The sequence below is a fragment of the Ascaphus truei genome, chromosome 15 (genome assembly GCF_040206685.1).
Source record: "Ascaphus truei isolate aAscTru1 chromosome 15, aAscTru1.hap1, whole genome shotgun sequence".
Lineage (NCBI taxonomy): Eukaryota > Metazoa > Chordata > Amphibia > Anura > Ascaphidae > Ascaphus > Ascaphus truei.
Genome location: NC_134497.1, coordinates 46095394 through 46111155, shown reverse-complemented (window position 1 = coordinate 46111155; position 15762 = coordinate 46095394). Strand labels below are relative to the sequence as shown.

At 48.1% G+C, this 15762-nt stretch overlaps 1 protein-coding gene across 1 annotated transcript in view; it reads right to left on the bottom strand.

The window, feature by feature from the left end:
- The window catches only part of LOC142466382 (uncharacterized), a 62069-nt gene extending 46640 nt beyond the window's left edge, over nt 1-15429 (bottom strand). Inside the window, exons 1-3 of the mRNA XM_075571239.1 lie at nt 15202-15429; nt 8353-8487; nt 6947-7137 (exon numbers count right to left, since the gene is read on the bottom strand). The gene's annotated coding sequence lies outside the window, so the exon portion shown is untranslated. The remainder of the gene's footprint in view (nt 1-6946; nt 7138-8352; nt 8488-15201) is intronic.
- Between the last annotated feature and the right edge of the window lie 333 nt (nt 15430-15762).

Here is a 15762-nt window from a genome sequence, read left to right as displayed (position 1 = left end):
TGCTCACAAGTGATTAGATATAGATAAAGATATCTAACATTTTTATGTTTATTGAGTTATATGATATCACCCAGTTATTTCACTCTTATGTTAAATTATATTATTAATAATTTCTCCTATGGTTTTACACATACACAATATACACACACACACACACACAATATATATATATATATATATATATATATATATATATATATATATATATATACACACACACACACACACACACACACACACACACACACACCAGAGGAGAAATTATTAGTAATATAATTTAACATAAGAGTGAAATGACATACACACATACATACACATACATACATACATACACACACATGGCCACCGTACCCACTCTGCAAGGACTCCCATTGGCAGACGTGTGAAGGAGGCGGAGCATCCCCTGACGCGAGTGAGAGACGCGATTGGGAAGGACTTTGCCTGCATACACACATACATCAGGAAGCCGAGTCTGGGGTAGAGCTGAGTGCGCCCATTGTCACTCTCTCCGATTTAAACTACGGGGAAATTGTGAGTGTTTCCTTTCCCCTGTATGTTTTGCATCAAGTAAATGTTAATGCACTATTGTGTTGGCATCTGTGTTTTCTTCTGCATATGAGGTTAACCAGGAGCCTACAGCAGAGAGGATTCGGTCCCATGGAGCAGCAGTAGATGTGTAATCAGTGTTTATATATTTTATCACTGGGTTATCTGCACATTATATTGCACTATTTATCAATATTGCGCTATGAACACCATTAGGTTTAGTTCAGTAGTTAATGTGGTTTAGGGAAACCACAGGTGTTTAGGCAGCATTTGATTTACATTTTCACCAATTTATCTGTTGCCACTTCTTTGGCTATTCCCATCTGTATGTGTCCACAAGTTTTTACTTGTTCAATAAACATTGGATTTTCTTTTATGTTTATATATTTTAATTTTATGCTAGTATTTATTATTGTGGTTCCTTGGTTTATTAAATGGTAATTATAATTTATGTATTAGGATTGCTATTCTCCCCTGCCTCAATCCAATTCCTTTATATTGTGCCAGATGTTTTTTGTTCCATTTTTGTCATTTTAATATTGTATGTGTGTAGTCATTGAATTCCAAGCCGTTTGACCAATAGTCACTCTGATCCACTTATTAAATAAGGGTGGTAACTGATGCAATTAGTAATCATCCAATTTGGACTATATAAGGTATGATTATCATGTCATTCCTTACCCTCTGAAAAAGTCGCCGCAACTTTTTGCGACGAAACGCGTAAGAACTGAAAGCGATTGGCTGAGCCACGAACCTGTTTCATTGGTTCTCTGCTACAACCGAGGGGAGCTGTGTAATTGCAGAACTAGGAGAGCGTGTTTCATTGTGCCGGAGAGCCGTTGTGTGGACGCACACCATCGGAGGTACCCGGCTGTGGTTAAGGAAAGATTTCTACATGCCTCCAGCTACGAGACAGGAGCTCCATACTGGCAGGAGAACAACAGGAGACTGACGCTCGCGTCCAATGCGCAAGTTCTACCGAATTGTTGTAAGTGACCTGATTTTAGCTCATGTTAATAAAACCTTGTACTTTTTACACTATGGAGCCCGCACTGTCCCTTTTTGTTTTCTACAAGTATAGATGTCTATATATCTATATACATACATACATACCATATACATTTTAAGTTATGGTGGGTGAAAAAAAAGGCAACAAAAAAACCTCCACCGTTGGCATATAGCCAATAAAGAATATCACTTGTGAGCACAAGAGTGAAATGACTAAATAGTGAAATAACTTTGATATCATAACTCAATAAACATAACAATGTTAGATATCTATATCTAATCACTTATGAGCACATTCACATGTCTGACAGGTATGCAACCCTGCCTTTCAACCATTATCACTTAGCATACAGTGCTTCCACTACAGCACGGGATTCTGGGAAATTACATGCAAATGAGCACGTGTCACCTTTTGCTTGAAAGACCATTTACATGGAGCCCATATAAGCAAATGCAATGCTGTTCACACAGCTTTCAAACACAACACGGGATTAGATGCAAACCCAGTGAAACCACTCACAGACATGTTTCAACCTTAATGGGTCTCATCAGTGAGAGGTTGGTTCATACTGGCTTTGCAATGTGTGTGTGTGTTAGATATCTATCACAAACACACAATAGTGGTGGGGAAAATGCAAACACAATGCACAATCATGGAATGTGATTCCAAAAAAAGAAATGCAATTCCCTCCCTTTAAGGTGACTTCCCAGCATCCAAAAAAGTGCATTCATCACATGGTACACCCACCGAATCCCTTCATTGCCGTAGCGGTTAGCCCCTGAGGTAATGAAGGGGGGTTATTAATGTATTTTAATATTGTTGATGTGTTTATTTATTACTGGGTTACCATTTATCGCCAATGTGGCTATCTGGGCCCCCCATTGAGAGGGCCAAGTTATCCACAGTGATAATCAATGGTTAAATATGTAAACTGTATTTTGAATGTTCTTTTTTGTTTTGCTTTAAACATGTATATATTTTATAGGAAAAAAACGTTATATCTATGGCGCTGGGTCACAGGCATAAAGAAATTAGTAAAAAAGTGTTATACAACCAGTGAATGGATGTGCTCCGCTGGAACTCTTCCAATGAAGGCAGTGAATCATGTAAGAAAAACAAAAACAGACATAGTGTAATACAGTAACTATACAAAACACTTAACACTAAACAGACATCTGCTGAGACAAGGACTGTAATAAAAAGTATCACATTTAATACAACAACATTAAAAAGATGGGTCACGTCTGCATCGAAGCCACAGAAGAAATGCCCGCTTACTAGACATTCATTAAATGCTTGCAGTGGATATATTGGAGAGTATCCCCTCTCTTATAAGCCACACCACGTGTTCTGGCGTCCGACCGGAGCTCTAGGGGAAAACCCTTTCCTGCTTGTGCTGCCGTGGGTCTCTGCACCTCAGGTATGCCGGCTGGTGTGTGCTGGAGAATCTGCAGTCACGTGTGCTGCTTGGTGGCAGGATACGTGCCGGTATCTGCAGCCCAGCAATAGGATGTGCAGCCAGATCTATGGGGCAGCCGCCAAAACCAGAGACCGCAACTGCGGAGTAGGTGTGGAGGAGGTCCAGGCAGTGTAGTGGATCCTGCAGTGGCAGCTGTGCAAACGTAGACCACCCTACGCGTTTCGGAAGACTGCGCTTCCTTCCTCAGGGGTAAAAAAGTAGTCCCTTTGCCCTGCAATGTCCTCATATATATAGTCCCGGTTTAAAGGTATATACACTACCAATACAAGTGTGGACATGCGCAATGGTTCTACTAATGTATCCTGTGTCTCAGCAACAACAATACAGGACTACACAATACACAAACATACAAAAATTACAAAAAAAAAACTACATAATAATTAAACAATCATATGATATTACCTAAATGGAACAAAGGAAGAAGAAAAACAAAATTACACACAACATAAAAATTATTATGAGGGTATAGTAGTTCCCTTATAGGGATATGCAACCCCTAAAATCATAGTTTATGCATAGACACATTCTATCTCACAACAGTATAAATGATATCTCATCACTGATGTTCTGATGAGTGAATCAATATGCTAAGGACAGTGTGCAAACGGAGCTGGCCTGACATTGCACAAGCGAATACATAAAGAAGCAAACAGGACTAGCTAACCCTCAAGCTGCTCCAAGCAGGACGCAAATACCCAGTCTGACAAATGTTGTCAAGGATGGCTGTCAGAAAAATAATATAAAAAAAAAAAAAAAAGTGCAAAGGGTATATAGTATTATTATAGTAATCGTGTACTATGCCTAATTAGTGCAAAAGACCCTGTAATAGGGAACTATATTATAGTGTGTAAGGTGAATAATATTAATGAATACAGTATCTAAGTATGAATCAGAAAAAGGGGATTAGTGTGTAAACCATAGGTACCACATTAAATCCTTTAATTTTATGTTATAATATTTAATTTTATTTGTTAACTAGAAAAGCCCTGAGGTCGAACTCGATGTTGAGACCCAGTGGAGTCAGGGTCTTCAGCTCGTATATCCAAAAGGACTCTTTCTTCCCTAGGAGACTACTGATGTTGCCACCTCTCCAGTTGGGTGTGAGTGCCTCTATGGCCACACATTTCAGTCCCGTGGGGTCCTTATTATGCACCTGGAGGAAGTGATGTGGTACCTATGGTTTACACACTAATCCCCTTTTTCTGATTCATACTTAGATACTGTATTCATTAATATTATTCACCTTACACACAAGTATAGTTCCCTATTACAGGGTCTTTTGCACTAATTAGGCATAGTACACGATTACTATAATAATACTATATACCCTTTGCACTTTTTTTTTTTTTTTTATATTATTTTTCTGACAGCCATCCTTGACAACATTTGTCAGACTGGGTATTTGCGTCCTGCTTGGAGCAGCTTGAGGGTTAGCTAGTCCTGTTTGCTTCTTTATGTATTCGCTTGTGCAATGTCAGGCCAGCTCCGTTTGCACACTGTCCTTAGCATATTGATTCACTCATCAGAACATCAGTGATGAGATATCATTTATACTGTTGTGAGATAGTTTATGCATAGACACATTCTATGATTTTAGGGGTTGCATATCCCTATAAGGGAACTACTATACCCTCATAATAATTTTTATGTTGTGTGTAATTTTGTTTTTCTTCTTCCTTTGTTCCATTTAGGTAATATCATATGATTGTTTAATTATTATGTAGTTTTTTTTTGTAATTTTTGTATGTTTGTGTATTGTGTAGTCCTGTATTGTTGTTGCTGAGACACAGGATACATTAGTAGAACCATTGCGCATGTCCACACTTGTATTGGTAGTGTATATACCTTTAAACCGGGACTATATATATGAGGACATTGCAGGGCAAAGGGACTACTTTTTTACCCCTGAGGAAGGAAGCGCAGTCTTCCGAAACGCGTAGGGTGGTCTACGTTTGCACAGCTGCCACTGCAGGATCCACTACACTGCCTGGACCTCCTCCACAGCTACTCCGCAGTTGCGGTCTCTGGTTTTGGCGGCTGCCCCATAGATCTGGCTGCACATCCTATTGCTGGGCTGCAGATACCGGCACGTGTCCTGCCACCAAGCAGCACACGTGACTGCAGATTCTCCAGCACACACCAGCCGGCATACCTGAGGTGCAGAGACCCACAGCAGCACAAGCAGGAAAGGGTTTTCCCCTAGAGCTCCGGTCGGACGCCAGAACACGTGGTGTGGCTTATAAGAGAGGGGATACTCTCCAATATATCCACTGCAAGCATTTAATGAATGTCTAGTAAGCGGGCATTTCTTCTGTGGCTTCGATGCAGACTTGACCCATCTTTTTAATGTTGTTTTATTAAATGTGATACTTTTTATTACAGTCCTTGTCTCAGCAGATGTCTGTTTAGTGTTAAGTGTTTTGTATAGTTACTGTATTACACTATGTCTGTTTTTGTTTTTCTTACATGATTCACTGCCTTCATTGGAAGAGTTCCAGCGGAGCACATCCATTCACTGGTTGTATAACACTTTTTTACTAATTTCTTTATGCCTGTGACCCAGCGCCATAGATATAACGTTTTTTTCCTGTTCTATATCTGACCCGGGGGGTCAGAGTTATATCAAAGGCTGCGGGTCTTCCTTTAGATTAGCGCTACCTTTTTTTTGTCTAATGTATATATTTTATGTTAATGTTTAAAACCACATTTGTCTAGTAGGGATATTGGGCATTAGTCTAGAAGAGGGGCGGAGGTAGGGGACGTGGGTGATAGCGGTAGTTGCCCCGGGGAGGGTGGTTAGGCTTCCTGTGCTGGGGGGGTGCTGATGAGGGGTTAACCCCTTAATTACCTTAGCGACTAGAATGGCAATGCTTTACTGGCCACTTAAAGGGTCAACAGGTTTAGGTAATGTTTTTTTAAAATAAAGTATTAACCCCTTTGGTGCCAGTGGTATACCTTGGTAACCACAGGCATGAAATGGGTTAATGTTATTTTGATCATAGGTTTCTGTAATACGAGACATTACAGAAGCCTATGATAGAAATATTAACCCAATGCGGTATGTAACACATTATTAACTCTCGCTTTGATTACCATATCGCGAGATTGGCCCAAATATTGCACACCGTATATTATTACCTCGATCTTGATATATAACACCTTAAAATTGCGGTAATAATACCCGTTAGTTTATTATTTCCCTGGGTGCGATATTACCTCCACTTTAACAGAATTTGATGTATCTGAGCCGTAGTGTTTTGTTTATGCCTGCGGGACAAATCAAGAACTAACCATGCTTTACTAGCCACTAAGGTGGCAAAGGGGGGGGGGGGGGATAGGTAGTGTAGTGTGTATATTATCCTGTTTGTGGTCAGCTAGTCATCGAAACCGATGGACTACTAAGGGGTTAATATGTACTGTAATAACTATTTTATCATTTATTCCATGTTGGTTTAGCTTAACTTGCCTATGTATATAAGTATGTTGGCCATTATATACATAAGAAAGACAGGGCTACCGCCAGCCTGGAGTAGGTGATGAAATATTTGCGGTATTTCTGCCGTTCATCCCGTTCCGATAAATATCAGAACATTATGTATGTCAGTTTTTACATGAAAATGCGGTATTATAACTGATTGGTATCAGTTCCGGTGCTTTTAACGGGTCCGATAAAAGTGCTTTATTTTTGCCGCTGCAACGCTGATTCATTGCACAATAATAAGGCACTGTTTTTATGGGCAGTAACACGGCATTTTTGGTTACCGCAGCTTGATGTGTCTGGCCCTTTGACTCAAGTCAGCTTTAGTGATATTAAGTTCTAGTTGACCCGTAATGGTGAATGCAGATCTATCAATATTTGCAATTTAACAATAGAGATGTAAAAACCACACAACACACATATTCCTGATTACCTAGTGCTGGCGCGTTACTTTTCCACAGTGTACGCCACCTGATACCAAGCTCTTTCCCATATTCATCTCCATACCAGACCAGGAGCCCTGTGTGTGGGGGGAGGCCTGTGCAGGTTCTGTAGTAGATTTTCCTGTGGTCCTGCAACGCCACAAGGTTCTGTTCTTCCTCGTTTCTTGCACAATTTACAAACCTAAAATTGGGACAGTTAATGAGGTCTCAAAGTAATGTCTATTTTATAAAGGAAGAGCTGAAAAAAGATACAAGTTGTTAATAATGTGACGTGTCTTTTCTTCTCTACAGGTTTTGAAGTGAACATATACAGTATATCGCGTAGGGTTGTCACAAACGCCATACCAGCTGATGTGGAAGTCACCATCTTGGAATATATACACGAGGAGTGGTCAGACTCTATTCAATCTGCTTGGTGGATATGTGTCTATATACATACATACATACATACAAACTTACAGTGCTCTGCATTTAAGCCGCAGGCTAGGCGGCTGTGCTCTGATCTCTCTGCTGCAGTCGGAGACACACACACACACACACACACACGTTCTCTCTGTGCCTCTCACAGAGGGCTGGGGCAGCACAGGCAGGGCTGCTGGTTTTGTCTTTGAAATGCAGATAAAGGCTTAGTGTGCCTACCGCGTGGTTTACTTATACCCCACCTAACAAACTGAGACGGCGCAGTTTTGTGGAAGTAAAAATTGGTCACAGCTGTATTGCCTTAACCATACTTGAAAATAAACCGTCAGCCAGTCGCTATTCATTTGTCGTCAGCACTATTCTCGGTATCTTCCGGCGGGAGCCCTTCTCCAAACCGCCCTAATCTACCGTCCGGCAGATTTCATCTCCCGACCGCCCCGTCATCCGCTCACTCTAGGTCCCCCTTATTATGGCCGCCTGAGCCCCATTTCAGGTATTCATGGTGTCCCTACGATGACTGGCCTGACAGTTCTGCCACCGGACCCACTAAGGCTACTTATTGGGGACTCATCCCACACACCAAGCTGTGACCCTAAACCGTGACTGGTCTCTCCTGTGCCAAGTACGCCCCCTGTCCTCAAATTCCACATGCTTCACAGTCAGCCCCCACAAGAGAGGATGAACTTACGAATATCTCTGTCCACTTCTTGCCTTGCCTTCTCAATGCCCACCCAACCGCGCGCCCCCCTCCATACCAGCCGAGGTATAATTTCTGACCAAATAACGACTGGGTCACTCCAGAGGGCTTTAACACTGGCGCAGTCGGCGCGTATCTGGAGGATTAAGTCTAAAGACTTGGTGGACACCATTTAGTTCCTGCCCAGGTGGATCATTATCACGTGGGGCTTTCATCCATAGACTGCCAGCGCACTTGTGGTGGTCGGCACCAAATCTTTCCAGCACATTCCTCTCTTACCCAGCCACCGTATGTTCATGCTCTCTCGTGGGATTCCCAGCTGCAGACCCAGCGTGCTCGCTGCCCGCTCCCGGGCCCAGTAAATGAAAGAATGACCTATCAGCCAGACTTCCCGCGCTGCGCCTGCTTTTCCCGCTGTGAAGACAGAAAGCATGTTAGGACTGCACGATTATTTAATTACTCTCCTGCTGGGACCTAACGTACCCCTTGTAATCATTTGATTTCCATCTCCCCAGTTCCTTACTCTGCGCGATAGGCAGCCGCCACTCGGAGGCTACCGTTGCCGCCCCAATCCGAAACGAGTGGGGCCCAAAGTTGGTGGCATCTATGCCTCCTGTTTCAAAGCAACGTTTAAAAATCCTGTTGAACTAAAATTTAGTTAGAGGAGTTGAATCTTTATGCATGAGGATATCTTTGCCGCCCTCATAAGGTACACCCTCCTGTTCTCATGCTCTCAGATGTACCCAGGCCCCTTTCCCCGATTGGTCAGTTTTTGACCTGTGTATGCGGCATGCTACAGTATCTTCTCCCTTATAATCACATTTCCGAACAGCAGGCCAATGTCCCTGCTAGTTTTTGATGCTGCTACCAGTTCCCCTACTCTAAAGGATCCAAAGAAGGCAAAAGTGAAAGCCGCTTGAAATAAATTGATATCGAAAGGTTCTGCGCATACTGACTCTGCCGCCTTGTTCAAGCTCTGCAACCTCTCCACTGTTACTGGCTCCCTCTTATCCCCCTGCTTGATCTCCCCTTTGCCCTAACCAATCAGTATCCGCCTAAGGAGGAAGTCCTTGGAGATATCTACCTGCACCCGCAACTACAGAAAAAATGCAATGCCCGCGACATGCCTGCCCGCTTCTGGGTAAGTAAAAAATTGATTAGCTGATGGGTTCCCCTAACCTTACTGCTCCGCTCAGAGGCCTTCCTGAAACTGCGCCACTGCCGCCATGCGTTGTTATACGTTTTCCACGTGCGGAAGGCTAGCGATTGCTGCACCAAATCCATAAATCCCTGTGCCCTAACTCATACAGGTAATTTGGGCAGGTTAAACCTCTTTCCTGCGCGCCTGGGGCTGCCCACCTAAATGCAGGCCAGTTAAAGCGAGATAATGCATCTGCGATTATATTAAGCTTCCCTGGGACATCCTTTGCTTTAAAGTTTATATTTCCCAGCATGCACTGCAGGACCAGCCTGCGCAATAACCTTATCACTGGTGGTGATGTTGCCACCGATAGGCCAGTCACTGCCTCTATCACCCCCAAATTGTCTGACCAGAATACTATATGCTTGTTTGCCAACTCCTTTGCCCATAACTCCACTGCTGCTATAATGGGGAACAACTCCAGGAAAGCCATGTTCTTAGTTAGCCCCGTCTCCGCCCAATCAGTTGGCCATGGACCTGCACACTACTCTCCTCTTAGGCTAAGGCCCCGCTGCCTCAGACGCACGCCCGCACTGCAGACAGGCGGCGCGAGGAGAGGCACTTGACCGCGATTTGCGGTCTGTAAGGAGCAGCGTTGTGGGGGGTAGGGGGGTTGCGCAGATGGCTGCAGCAGGGGTCTCCCGGGCTGCAGGAGGGTGCTGCTGCCTGCTGGAAGGTAAGCAGCCCCCCCCCCACACATGCCCTCCTCTCCTATAAGCAACACGCAGCTCCTCTGCGGGCCCGCTCCCCCCCCCCCCCCGCTCCCAACGTGGGGCGGAGGGGGAAGCAACATGCAGCTCCTCTGCGGGCCCGCTCCCGCCCCCTGCTCCCAACATGGGGCGGAGGGGAAACAACACGCAGCTCCTCTGCGGGCCCGCTCCCCCCCCCCTGCTCCCAACGTGGGGCGGGGGGGAAGCAACACGCAGCTCCTCTGCGGGCCCGCTCCCCCCCCCCCTGCTCCCAACGTGGGGCGGGGGGGGAAGCAACATGCAGCTCCTCTGCGGGCCTGCTCCCCCCCCCCTGCTCCCAACGTGGGGCAGAGGGGGAAGTAACAATTAATAAGTCAGCTGCTCCAGCGGCCTGCTTCTCACCGCTTCCCTCCGCGGCCAGCTTCCCGCATCCCCCACGAGCTCACCTCCCGTGCCCTCCTCCCCCCAGCCCGCGCCCCCAAGCCCACCTCCCGTCCCGGGCAGCTGCCGCAGGGATATCGGGGGCAGGAGGGGAAAGCGTCCGGCGGCAACCTGCACCCACCCGGTCAAGGTAAGTCACTGTCACCGTGTCACCCAGTCACTGTCTCCCACCCAGTCACTGTTAGTCACTGTCTCCCACCCACCCAGTCACTGTTAGTCACTGTCTCCCACCCACCCAGACACTGTCTCCCACCCACCCAGTCACTGTCTCCCACCCACCCAGTCACTGTCTCCCACCCACCCAGTCACTGTCTCCCACCCACCCAGTCACTGTCTCCCACCCACCCAGTCACTGTCATCCACCCAGTCACTGTTACCCACCCAGTCACCCACCCAGTCACTGTCACCCACCCAGTCACTGTCACCCTGTCACCCAGTCACTGTCACCCTGTCACCCAGTCACTGTCTCCCACCCACCCAGTCACTGTCTCCCACCCACCCAGTCACTGTCTCCCACCCACCCAGTCACTGTCACCCTGTCACCCACCCAGTCACTGTCACCCACCCAGTCACTGTCTCCCACCCAGTCACTGTCACCCTGTCACCAAGTCACTGTCACCCAGCCACTGTCTCCCAACCAGTCACTGTTAGTCACTGTCTCCCACCCACCCAGTCACTGTCTCCCACCCAGACACTGTCTCCCACCCACCCAGTCACTGTCTCCCACCCAGTCACTGTTAGTCACTGTCTCCCACCCACCCAGTCACTGTCTCCAACCCAGTCACTGTCACCCAGTCACTGTCTCCCACCCAGTCACTGTTAGTCACTGTCTCCCACCCACCCAGTCACCGTCTCCCACCCACCCAGTCACTGTCTCCCACCCACGCAGTCACTGTCTCCCACCCAGTCACTGTTAGTCACTGTCTCCCACCCACCCAGTCACTGTCTCCCACCCACCCAGTCACTGTCTCCCACCCACCCAGTCACTGTCTCCCACCCACCCAGTCACTGTCTCCCACCCAGTCACTGTCTCCCACCCAGTCACTGTCAACCGTCATTCACCCAAGGGGGGAGAGTGATGTGAGGTGCAAGGGGGGGAGAGTGATGTGAGGTGCAAGGGGGGAGAGTGATATGAGGTGCAAGGGGGGAGAGTGATGTGAGGTGCAAGGGGGGCGAGTGATGTGAGCTGCAAGGGGGAGAGGGATGTGAGCTGCAAGGGGGGAGGGATGTGAGCTGCAAGGGGGGAGGGATGTGAGCTGCAAGGAGGGAGAGGGATGTGAGCTGCAAGGGGGAGAGGGATGTGAAGTGCAGGGGGGTGGAATGTGTGTGGTGTGCAGGGGGGTATTGTGTGTTTGATGTGGAGGGGGGGTATTATGTGTGTGGGTGAGGGAGAGAGATGGGGGTATGAGAGATAGATGGGGAGTATCGCAAAGGTTGATAGTGTTGGGTTCTGGGGGAGATATGAGGATGATGATGAAGGGTGCTGGGGGAGATATGAGGATGATGATGAGGGGTGCTGGGGGAGATATGATGATGATGATAGGTGCTGGAGGAGAGATGATGATGATTTTACCCGTGCGGCCCAATTTTTTTTTCCTTGGAGCAGTTCGGCCCTTCGCACTTTACGAGTTGTGCAGGCCTGACTTACATACACTCAAACACACTTCCCCCCGCCCCTACCTTTTGGAGGTGGGGGAAGCTGTGACAGCTTCAGGCCCCGCCCCCGCCGCTGATAGGCTCAACAGCGCACCACATAATGCGTCAACGCTAGGGATCTCAATTCTCGTGCATCCCCTGGCGGCTGAAGCATCACAGAGCATAGTGAGCCGTGCAGCGAGGGGGGACTGGGACCGGCTCGGGCGGATACCAGGTGATGGTGGGTAACGCGCACTCGGCTGCGCGCTCCGCCGGACACAGCGGGACGAAGGCCTAAAGTATGCCCCAAACCCGTGACCCCCTGACGCGTCAGTAAATAACGGCAGGGCGTCGCTGATCTCGCTGTCCCTGACCCACAGCCCTCTCCCATTAAATTTCCTGAGCAAAAAAACCCCATACCTCCAGGTCTGCCCTCAGCTTCCTAGTGATTCGGATATGGTGTTGGGGCTTCCTTGCCCTCACAGTGGCCCTTTCCAACCTGCGGTTAAATATCCTGCCAATGGGGATTACGCTGTAGGTGAAGTTTAGCAGACCCAGCAGTGACTGCATTTGTTTCTGGGTCACCTTCCTGGTCTCCATGACCTGACCTAAGCTAGTTCTAAGCTTCCTGGCATTGTCTGCGGGTTAGCGGGATTCCCTTGCCAGCGTGTCAATCTCTATACCGAGGAATTACAGTATTTCTGTTGGGCCCTCAATTTTCTCCTCTGCTATGGGAACCCCCAATTCCCTCATAATCCCCTTAGTACTCTCTGGCAGCCTGTCGCATAGCAGGGAACCCGAGGGATTCACCAGCAGGAAGTCATCCAGCATGAAATAGCGCAACCCATGGAGAGACATCTATCAATGTAATACGCCCCTCAAATTTTGCACCCTGTGAATCTGAAGCTGCTGGGGGCCAAAAGTAACAGCCGAAAGGCTGATTCTATGTCAATTTTAGCCAATAGTGCTCCCTCCCCATATGTTTTAATTATTTCTATGGCAGTGTTGAATGATTGGTATTGTACCTGGCATACCTCCGGGTCTATGGCATCATTTACAGACCTCCCCCCCCCCCCCTGGATATGACAGGTGTTGTATTAGTCTGAATTTGCCCGAGTTCTTTTTAGGCACCACAGCCAGCGGGGAAATAATTAGCTTGGGGAGAGGGGGGGATGCGGATGGGCCCACCATACGTTCCAATTTTATCTGTATTTTTTCTTTAAGTCTGTGTGTGTGTGTCGTATTAGATTTCAAATTTCGGCTCACTCGCCTCGCTTGTACTGCCCCCCCCCCCCCCCCCACACTGGTATGTGAAACCCCCTGCTCCATGAACCTTGCTTCTCCAGGTCGGGGTACCCACTTAACCAACGGCTCAAACCGCTAAGGCTGACCGGTGTTGGGGCCTTTGTTAGGGGCATGCCCTCTCCCCTGGTTGCGGTTGCCTGGGACTTTGAAGCACTTCTGTATAACATGCAAGTATTACATTACATTATGAAATTGTTTTAGATGTTTTGAAAGGAAACAGGCCCCGAAATCATGAAGAGCTCAAGCAAGCTCTGGGTTTAAATAGTCTGCGCGCACGCGCAAATCTAACAAACCTCGTGGGGGGAGGAGAGCCAGCCACAGCTCCCCCCCTCTAGAGTCACAGCAGCCCTTATGTGGGCGACGGCCCATGCTAGGCCTCTGCCTCTCTTTGTCCTGATTTTATCATTTAATTTATTTTCCATGTTAATAACAAGAGGCTCCCCCCCTGCACCCTCACACAGAGCGCCCCCCCTGTACCCTCACACAGAGGAAAGTGACGCGGAGGACCCGGATGCGGAAGACATTGTCGGCGTGTGTGGTTGAGCAACGGAGCGGTGAGATTGCGACTCACTGGAATACCTTTGTATATTTCCACCATTGCCTTTCTTATTATTATTTATGTAAGCCTCCATTTGTGAGTTTTTGATGTTTTCATAAATTATCTTTTTGACCTGCACTATGGGTTACTTTCTTTGTCCGAGACTGCCGAGTTCTTACTACCTGCAATACCCAGACCACAGACTACCACGAGTCACAGGCTGGCACACTGCTCTTTATTTCTGCGCAATTGTGAGTAGAAATTTGGGAGCCCCTCTTATATTTACTTTATTCACTGTGTTAGCATATTGCACTATATATGTTTCTCTTCTTTTTTATGGCATCCATCATCGCTCCCCTGGATTTTGGGAAAGCTGTATACATCTAGACTTTTGAAACAGTCTAAGGGATAGGGTTGAGTGATATCTGGTTTGCACTTATTTATTCACTTTATTATTGTTTGTTTGCAGTAATTGGTGAAGTGTTTTTATGGGATTCATATATTAATTTAAGGTTTATCCTTGAATAATATTTCCTATACAGTACACTTTAATATTGGCTTGTTTCACTGTGCACTGTATTGGGAAGTGTTAGAGCGCCATCTAGCGATTGTGTGCAATATTGACATAAATAATAACCGCTATCGCTATACGCGCTGCTCGGCCTTAATCACAGGGGCGGTTCTGTGTCACCCTGCGGGGGTCCCATTCTCTCCCGGTAACACAGGTATAAATGATTGTAAGCTCTGTGGGGTATATGCCATAGCTGTTGGGGTGTTTAATACATTTATTGGAGTGGGAGGCTACACTCAGGCCCCCAATGGGGTGAGGATCAACACGAGTCCCCACTAGGGCAGGTGGCTGCACTTGGGCCCCCGCTGGAGTTGGGGGCCACAAATGGGGCCCCATTGGGGTGGAGGGGCGACATATCTCTCTCGTGTGTCCCCAGTACATTGCTCCCTGGTGCAGGGTTTATGAGCCCTGTGCTAAGGGAACCAGACCGGGATTTGGCAGCAGATACCCCCTCCCCTCTCCGTGTGTTATCTAACCTCTTGTACTGTATCTGTCATTATTAGGAGCTGGGGGCCCGGGGATAAAGGGGCGTGTCCGAAGCTGCGTCACCTGTTACCCACAATCCCCGTGTTGTTAGCAGCAGTGGCCCTGATCACGTGATACAGGCGGCGCGCTCCGGTAAAGGAGGTTCCCTGAGTTACAATGTGTGGGGTTCTTCCCCTGCAGCAGCGGGGCTCGCTCATTGGTTAGCGCAGGAGAGGCTCAGGGGGCGGGGCAGCTATACAGGCGGCGGCGCGCGGACACTCACCGCAGAGGGGGGATCCTGCCTGACTCTCCCGGCCCCTCCCAGCTGCTGCATGTGGGGGAGACGCTGCTGCTGCTCTCTGCCCGGCTGAGAAGGGATTGCTTCCTGCTGCTCATGCGCCTCCGGTCTAGAGCGACCACGTGACCAGCAGCAGCCAATCACAGCAATAATAATAACCAGCAGCAGAGGGGTTAATATTAAAGGGGAAGAGACACCATGAGTGTCCCTGCCGGGGGCGTGGCTTAGAGAGTGTCTGCTGGGGGCGTGGCTTAGGCTAAGTCCCGGGTGGTCATGGCAGCGCGCGCTCCAGTGGCTGTGTGGAGCCCCCCCCCTCTCCCTCACACAGACCCCCCCCCGCTCCCTCACACAGACCCCCCGCTCCCTCACACAGACCCCCCCCTCTCCCTCACACAGACCCCCCGCTCCCTCACACAGACCCCCCCCCGCTCCCTCACACAGACCCCCCGCTCCCTCACACAGACCCCCCTGCTCCCTCACACAGACCCCCCCGCTCCCTCACACAGACCCCCCCGCTCCCTCACACAGACCCCCCCGCTCCCTCAC